The following is a 12,926-nucleotide window of genomic DNA, read 5'->3' as shown; positions in this document are numbered from 1 at the left end:
CTAAGGTTTTCTATCTTTTAGAGGCTTTGTAGACTTTATGTATATTGTTCGGTTGCGTCTTAACAAGTTGTGGCCTCAATGGCCAAGTCTTGTATATAAGTTTTGGGTCTACTTATGTTGGTTCGTATCGCTGCATACTATGTGAACTTGTCACAAAATTGTCATAGTTATATGCATAGTAAGCACATATTACATGTTGGTTCTCTCGGGCCTTTAGGGCATCAGGTGCCTGTTCGTCTCAATAGGATTTGAGGCATGACAACTTCCTTAGTTGTTACTTCCACATCTAAAACCCTACCTTTCTGAACAAATCAACCATTGATGTTCTTGTAATTCCCTATTCTATGTTGATTTCCTTTCTTCTTCATTCTTATTCTTTATGATCTCATTTTTTGTTGTTGTGGTGCAGGGACTACTGGAACAAGTGAAAGAGAATTTTGTTTACCAAAAACATGGTTGACCAAGCTTTAGCTGATTCTCTCTGTTGGGTAACTCTTTCACCTTTAGATTCATCAGGTTTGTTGTTATTTTCAACAATCTTCTCATTTGTATCCTTTAAACTGTGGTTGTTATTATTGGTTCTTCCTCATACTTGATCTTCATATTTGTGAAATGATTCCCGTAGCCCTTCAAACCTATTTTACGCCATAGGTAAGGTTGAGGAATATGTAACCTTATTTTTGCTAGAATTTTTATCCTTTACGACATTCCACACACATGGATCACCTATCACTTTACCATGCGATAGAATTATAGCTTTTTCTTTATGAAGTTTGTGCATCCATGGTTGAGGTTGTTTCATAATCTTTGTCCTAACAATAGTTTTCTCTCCTTTCCTCCACCCTTCTGGATGTTGCCAATTCGGAACTCCTCTTTGTTGTGCCCTTGCATTATGCATTCTTCACAGTACTTCAAAACATAGTCATATCTTATTTGAATTACTTCAATCCTCGTGTCCCCTATAGCTTCATTTATTATGTTCACACGAACAAATTTCGGAAAATCTCATTTTAAATTAACAAGAACCTTGACTCTTGCACAACTTGGTCTAGTTTTGTTAATTGTGGCTAGATCAAGGTGCACAAACTTCCTTCCCATTTCTGATGCTAAAGAGAAGAGGCATTCTTTAACAAAGTAAGTGAGGAGAAGGTTGGGGAATGAGATCCATGCCAATGCCTTAGTATTTTCTTCATTAATTCTAAATTGTGCATCATAGATGAAAAAAAGCATTAAATATGAGTAGCCATATTTTCATGAATATAGAAGGCTCATTTAGAAATCAGAATAATGAATTCCTCCTGAAGGGTAAGGTGTATAAGAATGTGTTTCATCATGAGGAATAAGTCAATTTGATAGTCTCATTTAATGTCACATTGTTGAGGGATAAATTTCTCAATTCTTCAAGATATAGCCAGTAATAGGTGATCTTACCAACAACTGCATATTGTAGGTTTTCAATTCGATTCATTGTATCCATCTCTTCCTCTATCCATTTGACATATGGAACCCCTTCCACCATGATAACTTCTTTTAATGGGATTGATTCAGAATTTGGAGCAATGTTTGAAACTAAATTCACAGAAGATATAGGCAAAATAGGGTTAATAGGAGGTGCTTCCTTGGAGATAGGTTGTAAGAGAGGGAAAGTAGATGTTGAGAAAGGTAGACCATCCATCATAGGTAGTCATCTACCTAGGGTTTGTCTAGCATTTTTAGGACAGAGAAAAGTTAATTTAATGTTAAAGACAAAACTATCTCCTAAAACGTACTTGAATTCGAATGGAATTTTTTTTCATCGAAATATATATCTTTTTATCAATTAAATAGAATTACTCTATATACCTGTTAATTGATAACATAGATCATATATATAACTATCATAGTAACCTTATTCTTAATTTTTTTTAAATAATGATTTTTGAAATATCTAATAAATAGAAAATATTTATATTTCTTAATTTTTTCGAAGTGTATATTCCTTGATTTTAAAGTTAATATAAAAAAGGTTCAACAACAACTCCATCGATGATGTTTTAAACATATTTTTTTATATAAGCATGTAATCATTTTTTGTGTTTTATCGCATTATGATTGTTCTCTCTTAACTTTGAAATTAAAAATTATATTAGCAAATATTTATCATTCTTCAATTTGGTAAATATAAAGAAATATTTTATTAAAAAAAGAATTTTATCGTTATCTAAATGAAATAAATGACAAATTATTATTACTAGTAGTATTATATATATATATATATATATATATATATATATATATATATGGAAATTATTAAAATGTTGTTATTAGGAAAATATCATGTTTAAAAGGAAGAGAAACAATATGTTCAATAGACAAAGGGTATTTTTGACCCAAAAGTAACAATAGTGGAATTTTTGGAACAATAGATTGACGGTAGAGATATTATGGACCAAACTTTGACATAAGACATATTAGTCCAATATTTCGCATAGCTTAAGGAAATTTTGACCATTTTCCAAATTATTTATTATTACGCTTGTAAAGGACTAGTAAAAAGGAGTGACTTCGCGCACATGAAAAATAGGATTGCAAGGTAAAACACGTCGATTTACCCACTACATTCGAGATACAAAGTAAGCCTAATCCAACAAGAAGTGTCTAAATACACGACTTTTGAGTATATTTTTTACATAAAAAAATACTATCATCGTTTCTTTTTCTCTGAATAGTTTCTGGGCAATTGTTTGTGCAAACTTCAAATTAAACTTTCAATCATGAGTGCACATGTTTGTAAGTAACTGTGAAATCTTGTGTAAGTAACTGTGAAATCTTGGGGAGCGATCAGCCACAACAATTGCATCTCTATAAGGCTGGAATCACTTTTAAGACATAAGTTTGGCACAACACAATGTAATTATTCGTTTACTATTTTCAGTTCATGTTTAATATCAATATTTACGATTTGTTTTCTAATAGTTTTCCTATTCAGTAGCTGCCAATGGGTTTGCGGTATCACAATTTACAAAAAGAAATTAATTTAAAGACTAAATGTTAACAATTACGTGCTCCTTAATAAACGATTGACATGAATTGTCTCATTAATAAACTTAACATGGCTAACACTTATGACAGGGTATCTGGAAAATATCTCATTAATGTCATAAGGAGATTTGGTTTTTCAAAAAGAATAATTGACATGATAGTGAAATCGATTAGCAATAACTAGGATCCAATATTGATGAACGGACAATCCTTTGAATTTTTCCAATTATCAAGAGGTTTGAAACAAGGAGATTCATTATTCCCTACTCTATTTATAATTGCATCAGAAGTTTTGTCAAGAAGCCTAAATAGAGTATTTGATGATGTTGAATTTAAAGTTTTTGGGATACCAAAATGGAGTGCATCTATAAACCATTCATCTTATGCATATGATACCATTTTGTTGTGTTCTAGACACCCTACATCTATGAGTAAGATGATAAAGGTTTAGAGAAATTATGAGACTGTTTCTAGACAAATGATTAACATACATAAAAATATTTTCTAAGTGCATGAGAAGGTACCTACAGGGTTGTGCAATCAGATAAAAAGGATTACAAGAGTGAGACGAAGCAATTTCTCTTTTACATATCTTGGATGGCCTATTTTCTATGGGATGAAGAATAAAGGCCATTTGGAAGATTTTAATAAGGCAGCCAAAATGATGAACTTGTAGAGGAATAAACTCATGTCGTATGGTGGAAGGTACTTATTAATAGACCATGTCCTACCGTCTATGCCTAAATATTTTTTTTAAGCTATGAACCCCCCCCCCCAATGAGTTTTTTAGATCAACTTCTTTTTGCTAAGTTCTTCTAGGGCAATGACATCGGTTCAAAGAATAAACGTTGGGTGTCTTGGGATAGTATGTATTATCCAAAAGAAGAAGGGAGATTGAGATTCAGGTCGTTACCTAATGTATCCAAGACTCTCTTGGTAAAGTTTTGATGGAGTTTTACAACAGCCACTTCATCTTTGTAGAGTTCATACATGTGGAATAAGTATTACGAGAAGTTTCACCTAATTATAGCGGCACGATGGGGTGCATTCCATGTGTAGAGGAAGATGACACCAGTAAGAAAAGAGTTGGAGCACAATATCTAATGGTAGAATCAAGCAATAAATTCTGATTTTATAATTGGGCAAAACAAGAGGCTTTATATTATGCTGAAAGTGATACTGCTAATGAGGAGGAATTAGAGGTGAAGGATTTCATCACAAGATGAGGATGGTATGAACATAAATTGTGTGCAAAAGTATCAAAAATAAGTTAGAATACATTATGGAGAGTATAAACCCCCTAGAAATGACCATCAAAACGATATTCTTTGGTGGATGGTAATACCCAAGAAAATTCCACTGTTAAATAAGCATGGAAGCTAATGAAGAAGCAGGAAATCAAAGTAGATTATGGGTATATTTGGGCTAAGGGAGTTCCTTTTAAGGTGAATTATTTCCTATGAAGTGTGTGAAAAAAAAGAATACATACAGATAATAATCTAAAGAGATGAAGACTCACATAGTGTCAAGATATTGGTGTTGTCAAACAAGGGAGGAAGAAACAATGCCACACATTTTTTCTAACAACCTCCATAGCCAATAGCCTTGGAGGCAATTTGTTATTTTTGCACGTATAAAGATGGAGGGGATGCATCTACAATAACTAGTAATAGCCTGGTGAAAACACAATGATTCACCAAAATTACAATAGATATACAGAACAATGCTTGCAATATTTATGTGGACAATCTAGAAGAGCAGGAATAATATTAAACATGGAGAAAATACTTCTCTCAGTGGAATGGTGATGCAAGTACAAGATTTGTCTAGGAAGTTGGTGAAATGGGTACACCCATGGATATACCTGGAGACAAAATCATGGCCTGATATAGTTCAAAAGCTTAAGTGTTACTAACCAAAGTTTCACTTTCATGGTGTAATCCGGACGCCACAGATTCACATTAGTTGAAGTGTAACACAAATGGGACATCTAAAGGGATCAAGGAATGGGTTCATATGGATTTTATCTAAAGAATTCTCAAGGAGACCTTATATATGCTAAGGCTAGAGAAATTGGTAGTGCTACAAACAAATAGGCTGAGTCAGTAGCAATTTATGTTGCATTGTAGTTTTTTGGGAGAGGAAACTAGAAGAGATCATAATTGAAATTGACTCATTAAGCCTTTTGAAAATGATACAGGAGCAGTGGGGGGTACCTTTGGAGCTAGTGGAAAGAGTGGACATCATAAGGAAAAGACTATAACAATTAAACTCACATATCATTCATACATTATTCAGAGAAGTAAATAGTATGTCAGATCTATTGGCAAATGAGGTGGTGAATTCATAGCAAACAAAGGACTATAGAAACTTGTGGATTACCAAGCGACATAATGAAGCACATAAATAGTGACAAAGCACAAATCTCAACATTGAGTTTCAGAACATGGAGAATTACTATTCATCATTAACATATGAACAAAAGCATCAACAAAAAAGGACAAGCAATCAAAAATAGCAGTCACATAGCAACAAAATAATTTACAAAACCTATCTATGACATGAAACCATAATACACAACTACAAATTTAAGCATGTTTACTTGGAAGAATACATTATATATGTAATAAAATCTAAAAATACATGATTTAGCTATCAAAAAGCTTCACAAAAAAATAGACAGTTGGATTGAAGACAACCATTAGAATTCAAGAAAGTTTGAAGAGAGAGAGCTACCAACTCAACTTCATATGGTCATGAAGACAGAAAATAAGGAGGTCGGTGTAAAAGAGGAAGGAAGAAGAAGAGTAGGGTTTGCTTATCAGAGATTCATGAGTGACGAACTCCAGGCCTCATTTTTCAATTCTTTGGGGATAAACCCCGACCACCTACACAAAAGCACAATGAATCAGTTGGTCAAAGGAAAAAAAGGAGAACTAACGAAGAGAGGAGATATACCAGGTAATAGTGAAGGTGATAGACAAAGCTTTAACCATCGCAAGAAGGGCCCAAGCTTGAAAATGACCCATAAGAAGAGCCAGAACAGTTGGGAGTTCCTCCGACAACACATTGACATCTTATTGTAGATGGGATTGATAAATAGAAAGAGTATTGGGTACTCTCTTACACTGAATAGATATATGACCATTTTAGTAAACCTAGGGACTTTTTGTTTTATTGGATTGGGACTCGGGCCATTTTCTTTTTAAAAAATGGATTTTGATTATAATAAAACTTGTCTCCGAACGTTAATTTTTTTTTTAAAAAAAAGAATTATATGAGACTTACTTTATTTTGTTATATGTTTAAAGAGAAGTCATTACAACATGAAAATATGGTAGTATAACATACTAATATCATTACACCAATAATAAAAATATGATTTGTTGTATAAATATTGCTATAATAATAAAAAGTAAATTTAACTCCCGAGTGTACGTTTTATGTTTTTACCCCTGGGCCTTACGTCCCAAATTCTAGGGTGTACGTCATATAAATCTACATCTTTCAGTTGTGCCCCAAAGCGTTTTTGGCACGTTCCACCTCGAGACTCGCCTCAAAAGTTCCTTTGAAAACACTTGTTCTTGTCTAGATAAATACGAGGTTAACGCATTATAATGTGAATGTTAAAGAACACATCTCAAGAGAACGTGGATTGTCATCTTTCATTAAATTTAAGTATTATTAAAACTATGTGGTCAACTACAATTTATTGAGATTTTAATATCTTATTAAATGGGAGAACCTAGTAGGTCAAATTAATTAATGAAGTCATAAATTCTCTCAAATGTTACGTCCTATAAAACTCAGACTTCTACTTCACTCTCAATAAAGCAGAACCAAATCACTCCCTTTGAAAACTACTTCAAAAATCCAATCTTGCAAATGAGCCAGAACTATCTCTTCCCTTTTTACCTAGTGAACTCCCAAATTATAGGGGCAACTACAATTTACGCCACCCCCCTAATCCCCTCCACATTTTCGACATCCTGGTTAGAAATGAGCTTGCAAGGTTACTCCTTAATCTTCAATGTATTCATGGAGAATCAAGTAGTAATGGTTGTAGTTCAGAACCCAATATTCATGGACCAGCTAGTCTCAGAGGGTATGATAATGGAGATGGTGACTTACCATAGTCACTTATGGATGTCGAGCATTCTCCACCCACCATTCAACTACCAGTTCCCTATCATGCCATTTTTCCATATCCCAACATGGGAATCCCCAATGAACTACGAGTTCCCAAGCATGCCATTTTTCTATATCCCAACGTGGGAATCCCCACTTAACTATCAGTTTCCTATCATGTCATTCTTCCATATCCCAACATGGGAATCCCCACTAAACTATCAATTCCCTATCATGCCTTTTTTCCATATCCCAACATGGGAATCCTCACTGCCAAATCCTCATCAGATCCTATCTTCGATGGAGGCCCAAACCTTTCATTTCGTTTTTCAAAACCTACAGGATATAGATCCACTTTTTCATCACTGGATGATGCAGGGTTCAGCTCAAGGATATCTTTTCTCTCCATCTATAACTCCATCGGGCTCAATGGGTAACATAAGATCCCAGGTGCCGAACAACATAGAGACCACATCCCAGCTTCATCTTCCATTAAACTTAATCCCAATACAACCAGTGAATTCCAACACTCAGGAAATAGAAGAAGCCTTAGCGTTAATAAGAGAAACAGGAACTCAAATAGGTGTTCTAAAGGAAATAAAAACGATGACTTATAAAGAGAAGTTTGACAAAAAATTTATCCTTATTTGTCCACCAAATTTAGTAAAATGTTTGATAAATATCAAGACCCTAGTCAACCCCGAGATAGGAAATTATGTACTAGTTTTGAACCCGACAATGAAGGACAATCCAGATGTGGCATCAATGACCATAAGGAATACTCCTATGCTAACCCCACCGAACCTAAACAGATCAATGAATTTTATAGTATGGAACTGTAGAGGAGGTAATGGTCCAGACTTTAGGAGAAATTTTAGATCCTTACTAGATTGTCATAAACCACCCTTAGTAGCGTTGTTAGAAACGAAAATGCAGAACCACCAAGTCTTATTGGATGATTTCTCATTCAACAAAATGATTGAGGTCCCGGTAGTGGGCAACTCTGGTGGCATCGTCGTTCTATGGGATGATAACCTGGTGGAGCTTGACGAAATTGCAATCACCGAGCAAGAAATACATGCAATGATCAAGGTATGTTCAAGCAATGATTTTTGTCAATTTATTTGTATTTATGTGAGTTTCTACTGTTACTTAAGCAAAATTCTATAGAATAACCTTCATAGAATAAAGGACACCTACTCTAGAAAATGGCTAATAGACGGGGACTTCAACAAGCTTTTGAATAATGCTGACAAACTTGGCGGGAATCCCCTAAACAATTCCAGTAGAAGGGTCTTTTGTGATGTAATAAATTACTAAGAACTTATCTATAAGGGGTTTAAAGGTAATCATTACACATGGTTAAATAATACATTTTTAAAAAAGCCTCATATTTGAGTGAGTTGATCTTTTTCTTGCTATGGCAAAAGAATTTCATGATGCACAAGTCCTTCACCTACCTAGAACTCTTTCGGACCACTGCACACTGCTCTTATCCCTATTTAGAGACAATTCCTCTTTTAGAAGTATCTTTTTAGATTTGAAACAATGTGGTGCTCACACCCGTACCTCCCCAATATTATTGATAATATCAAAAAATGATCAAAATCTTCCCTTAGTCATCTTAAAATTTAAACATGATATTAGTATTTGGAATAAAAAAGCTTTTGGCAACGTATTCACCAAAAAGGGATCATAATGAAAAGACTTGAGGGCATCCATAACTCTGAAAACTACCCGAATAGTTTTTCCTCCAAAATCTCAAACATGTCCTAATGAAGGACTTCAACAATATTCTCAAACAAGATGAAGATTCCTGGAAGCTTAAATACTCAATAAACTGGCTCAACGAGGGGGATGCTAAGACTAGGTTCTTTCATACCACAACTCTAAATCGCCTAATAAGAAACAAAATTATATCCCTCCAACAAGAAGACAACACTTAGATACATGAGCAAAGTGCAATCCTAGATAATACTGCCTCCTAATACGAAAATGTTTTCAATACGAATCACTCCATATTGTATAACTTCCCTTTAAACATGGTCAACATTCCCTATCCAATGAGGAGAGAGCACGACTAGGCGTAGAACCATCGAAAGAAAAAATTAAAATTGTTGTAAACTCCTTACACCCTTTTAAGTCTCCTGGTTTGGATGGATAGCACCCCTTCTTCTACCAAAACTTTTGACACATAGTGGGAACATCAATGGTATCCTTATGCAAAAATGTTCTATTAATAACTGTACTCCTGAAAATATTAACACAACATGTGTCTACCTAATCCCTAAATGCAAAAATGTCTCATCACTAAAATAATTCTACTCATTAGCCTTTATGATATTACTTATAAGATTATTACTAGAATTGTCCCTAAAAGACTTCGTCCTATGATGGAAAGATTGATAGGACCTTGTCAATCCAATTTCTTAAAAAATCGTCAAGCTACTGACAACACCATTATTATCCAATAAATCCATCACTTCAGGAAAATGGAAGGCAAAACTGTCAATTGAATTGCCAAAATTGATCCTAAGCAACCATGAAGAGCAGCCACAACATTGTAAAAATCCTAGAACACTTTTATGCATGTATATGGGCAAAGTATAAATAATCATAAATTCAAATTATCTTTGGTAATTGCTTGAAAAATGTTTGGAATGAAATCTCCTCGCTTATTAAAATTAAAAATGGTTTCAAATTTGAAAAATACTTGAGTTTCCCTATCTTCCATAAACTCCCTAGCCACATTACAAAGAGACTTGACCAAATATAACGCAACTTCATATGGGGACCACATATGCTAAGAGAAATGTAATCTTTCTATTAATGATTGTGATAACTTTTTTAGGATATGTACTCCTTGTGATATTATCAATTTAAGATCATGTTCATTTCATAGACTATCCTTTGATCTTCTAAAAACATTATAAATAACATTAGATTAGTAATACCAATGGAGGAGAACATGCTTTATAATTCAAGATAAACATGGAACTGGGTAGCAGGGATTGTTCCAAAATAAACATTTGCAATACTGCAGGTGCTAAAGTTGTGTTCACATTGCATGTTCTTTAGTTAACAAAAAGCCTAAACATTCAGGAGTTTGAGATCTTCAGAGGTAATAAATATGATAGAATCTGAAAATGATGCTTATTCCATTGTCATTTTTTATTGCAGGGAGTTGCTTCACCAACTGGGGGATCTTCGGATCAAGCATAAGTTTAGGGAACAAAACATGGTGGCTGACCTATTATCTCAAGAAAGACAGAAGCTAAATGATGATAAAGTTTTTGAAGAGTGGACAGTTGCACCAATGTTTTTGTTTTGAAGGCATTAAAGACAGATAAGGGAGAAACTTCTTTTACTAGGCTTATACGGCCTTATTGTGATTTATTAAGTAGTAAGACTAATATGCAAGAACTAATAGATAGTGTTAGGGGTAATATATAAATAAAATATATTGTCGTATTACCAAAAAAAAAGGCAATTGCTTATTTTCTTATAATTTGTTTAGTTACCGTATAATATTTTTCTTTTATTATGACTATACCTTATGTGTATGGAACAAAAAAATGAAATATTTAAACAAAGTTTTTCACAAATTATTAATTTGGCCTACATATTTAACCCAAATCAGGGGACAAAATCATATATTGATATTTGATTATATACATTATGGTTTAGTTAAAGATTTATTTGGTCTCAATAAATTTTTTAGTCTTTCAGTTCCTTAAATAATTTGTCTTCTACAAACAATACTGACATATGTTATCATGTAGTACTTATCTTACTTTACGAGGAATGGTTATATTTTAAAGTCTATCAAACATTCTAAAATAAATATATTCTTTTTCTAATTTTTAAATGCCTAAATGATGGACATTTTGATTTATGACTCGTCAAAGTCTCTAGGATAATCTTGTGAATCTCCGAGTACAGTCTTGAAATTTAAATATATATATATTTTTTTAAAATAGTTTGAAATTATTTTTAATATATATATATATATATACACACGATGCTAGTGCCGAGAAATACAATTATTTGGTGGTGTGTTTCCAAAAATATCAGTCCAACCTATATGATTTTGGTTCCTTCATATCGATTTCTCAATTTCATCACATATTTTTTTCCTTAAAATCATATTAATACATGAGAGGAAGTAGCCAAGCACTATTATAACTTTGAGAAACAATAGTAATTCAATTCATCCAAATAATAGATAAACTAATAGTAGGAATTTTTTAACAAAGAAAACTCAGAAACTACACTTACTTATAATAAAATCAAATTTAATCTTACATTCTTGTATATTTAATAGTAAAAGTAGTGAAAGAAATATGTAATTTTTCTCTCTGCATCACGTATTTTGTTCTATGTCGATCTCTTTTGCTGTTCATTGTTAAATTCAAAGTGATACGCTTGAAATAAATGAAGAAAAATGAAAACCTCACATATATATTTGAGATAGGCTTCATATAAATTTTCTCTTTAAATTGAGTTTATATGTGATAATCATCCAAAGAACTAGACAAATTTTGGATAAAAATTGAAGCAAAAAAATTACCTGAAAATAAGACTTACAAAGGCTTTGATGGTTTACATTATATCCATTGTATAGTTTTATCGGTAGCTTTTTTAAAAAAAAAAAAAAAAAAAGAAGAAGTGAGTGGAACCGGCTTAGAAGATGTGGGATAGTTTATTTATAGGATAATGACAATTTAAGAATTTTATTGGTTTTATAATTTGAATTTGAATTTAAATACAAATTTTAAACGAATTGTTTTCTCTTCTTGCCGTGTGTAAACGTGGAAGGGAGTTTTCATTTAATTGAATTGGCTGACGCTAATGTGATAATGATGAACTTAAAAATTGTAACAATTATAATTGATTTCAAAAAGAGTATTAAATTAATTAGTGTTGTTGTTGTTGTTGAATTAATTAGTTTTGAACAATTTTAATTTTATTATTGTTATGATTATATTATTATTAGTATTAGTATTGAATTAATTAGTTTTTGAAGAATTTTAAATTTATCTTTTTGTTTAGTATTTTTTTCTTTTAAAAATTACGTATTTTACAAACAGTTTGTTAAAAAAACAGTTTCAATTCAGGTTGGAGACCGTGAGGAAATTTAGGGAAAGTGGGATTTTAAATAGTATTATTTTTTAAATATTGTTTAATTACAAAATTATTTATTTTTTAAAACTGATCTAACGTTAATTTTAAAAATTGTTTCAATTTAGGGGAAGTGGAATTTTAGATAGTATTATTTTCAAATATTTCGTAAATTATAAATTATTTATTTTTAAAAATACTCTAACGTTAGTTTTAAAAATTATTTTAAATCTATGTTTTATTTAAAGTTGTAATTTATTTATTTAATATAATTACATATAATTAATTGAAATTGTATAGAAAATAAACGAATATTTAAACATGTATTTTGTATGGCACCCCTCCCCCTTCCTCCCCAAGCACCCTCAGGCTTAGAGGGACTAGAAAACGTTTTTTTTGTTTTGTATCCATAGTCGACCCTTATCGCCTTCTTAAATAAGTTCTCGAACCTCAATTTGCTTATATTATTTTTAAAAGCCAATAAAAAGACTAATTAACTTTAGAGAAAAATGGGATTTAAACTCAAAATTATCATAATTCATTTTGACAACCCATTATAACAACTAGTAACAAGTTTCCACACATTTACTTTGACTTTTTTGATGCCTCTTAAGGGGTCGTTTGGTAGAGTGTTTAAGAATAATGCAAAATAGGGT

The sequence above is a fragment of the Solanum stenotomum genome, chromosome 3 (genome assembly GCF_019186545.1).
Source record: "Solanum stenotomum isolate F172 chromosome 3, ASM1918654v1, whole genome shotgun sequence".
In the NCBI taxonomy this organism is placed as follows: Eukaryota; Viridiplantae; Streptophyta; class Magnoliopsida; order Solanales; family Solanaceae; genus Solanum; species Solanum stenotomum.
The sequence above is the reverse complement of the archived record's forward strand: the minus strand, read 5'-3'. Positions refer to the sequence as shown.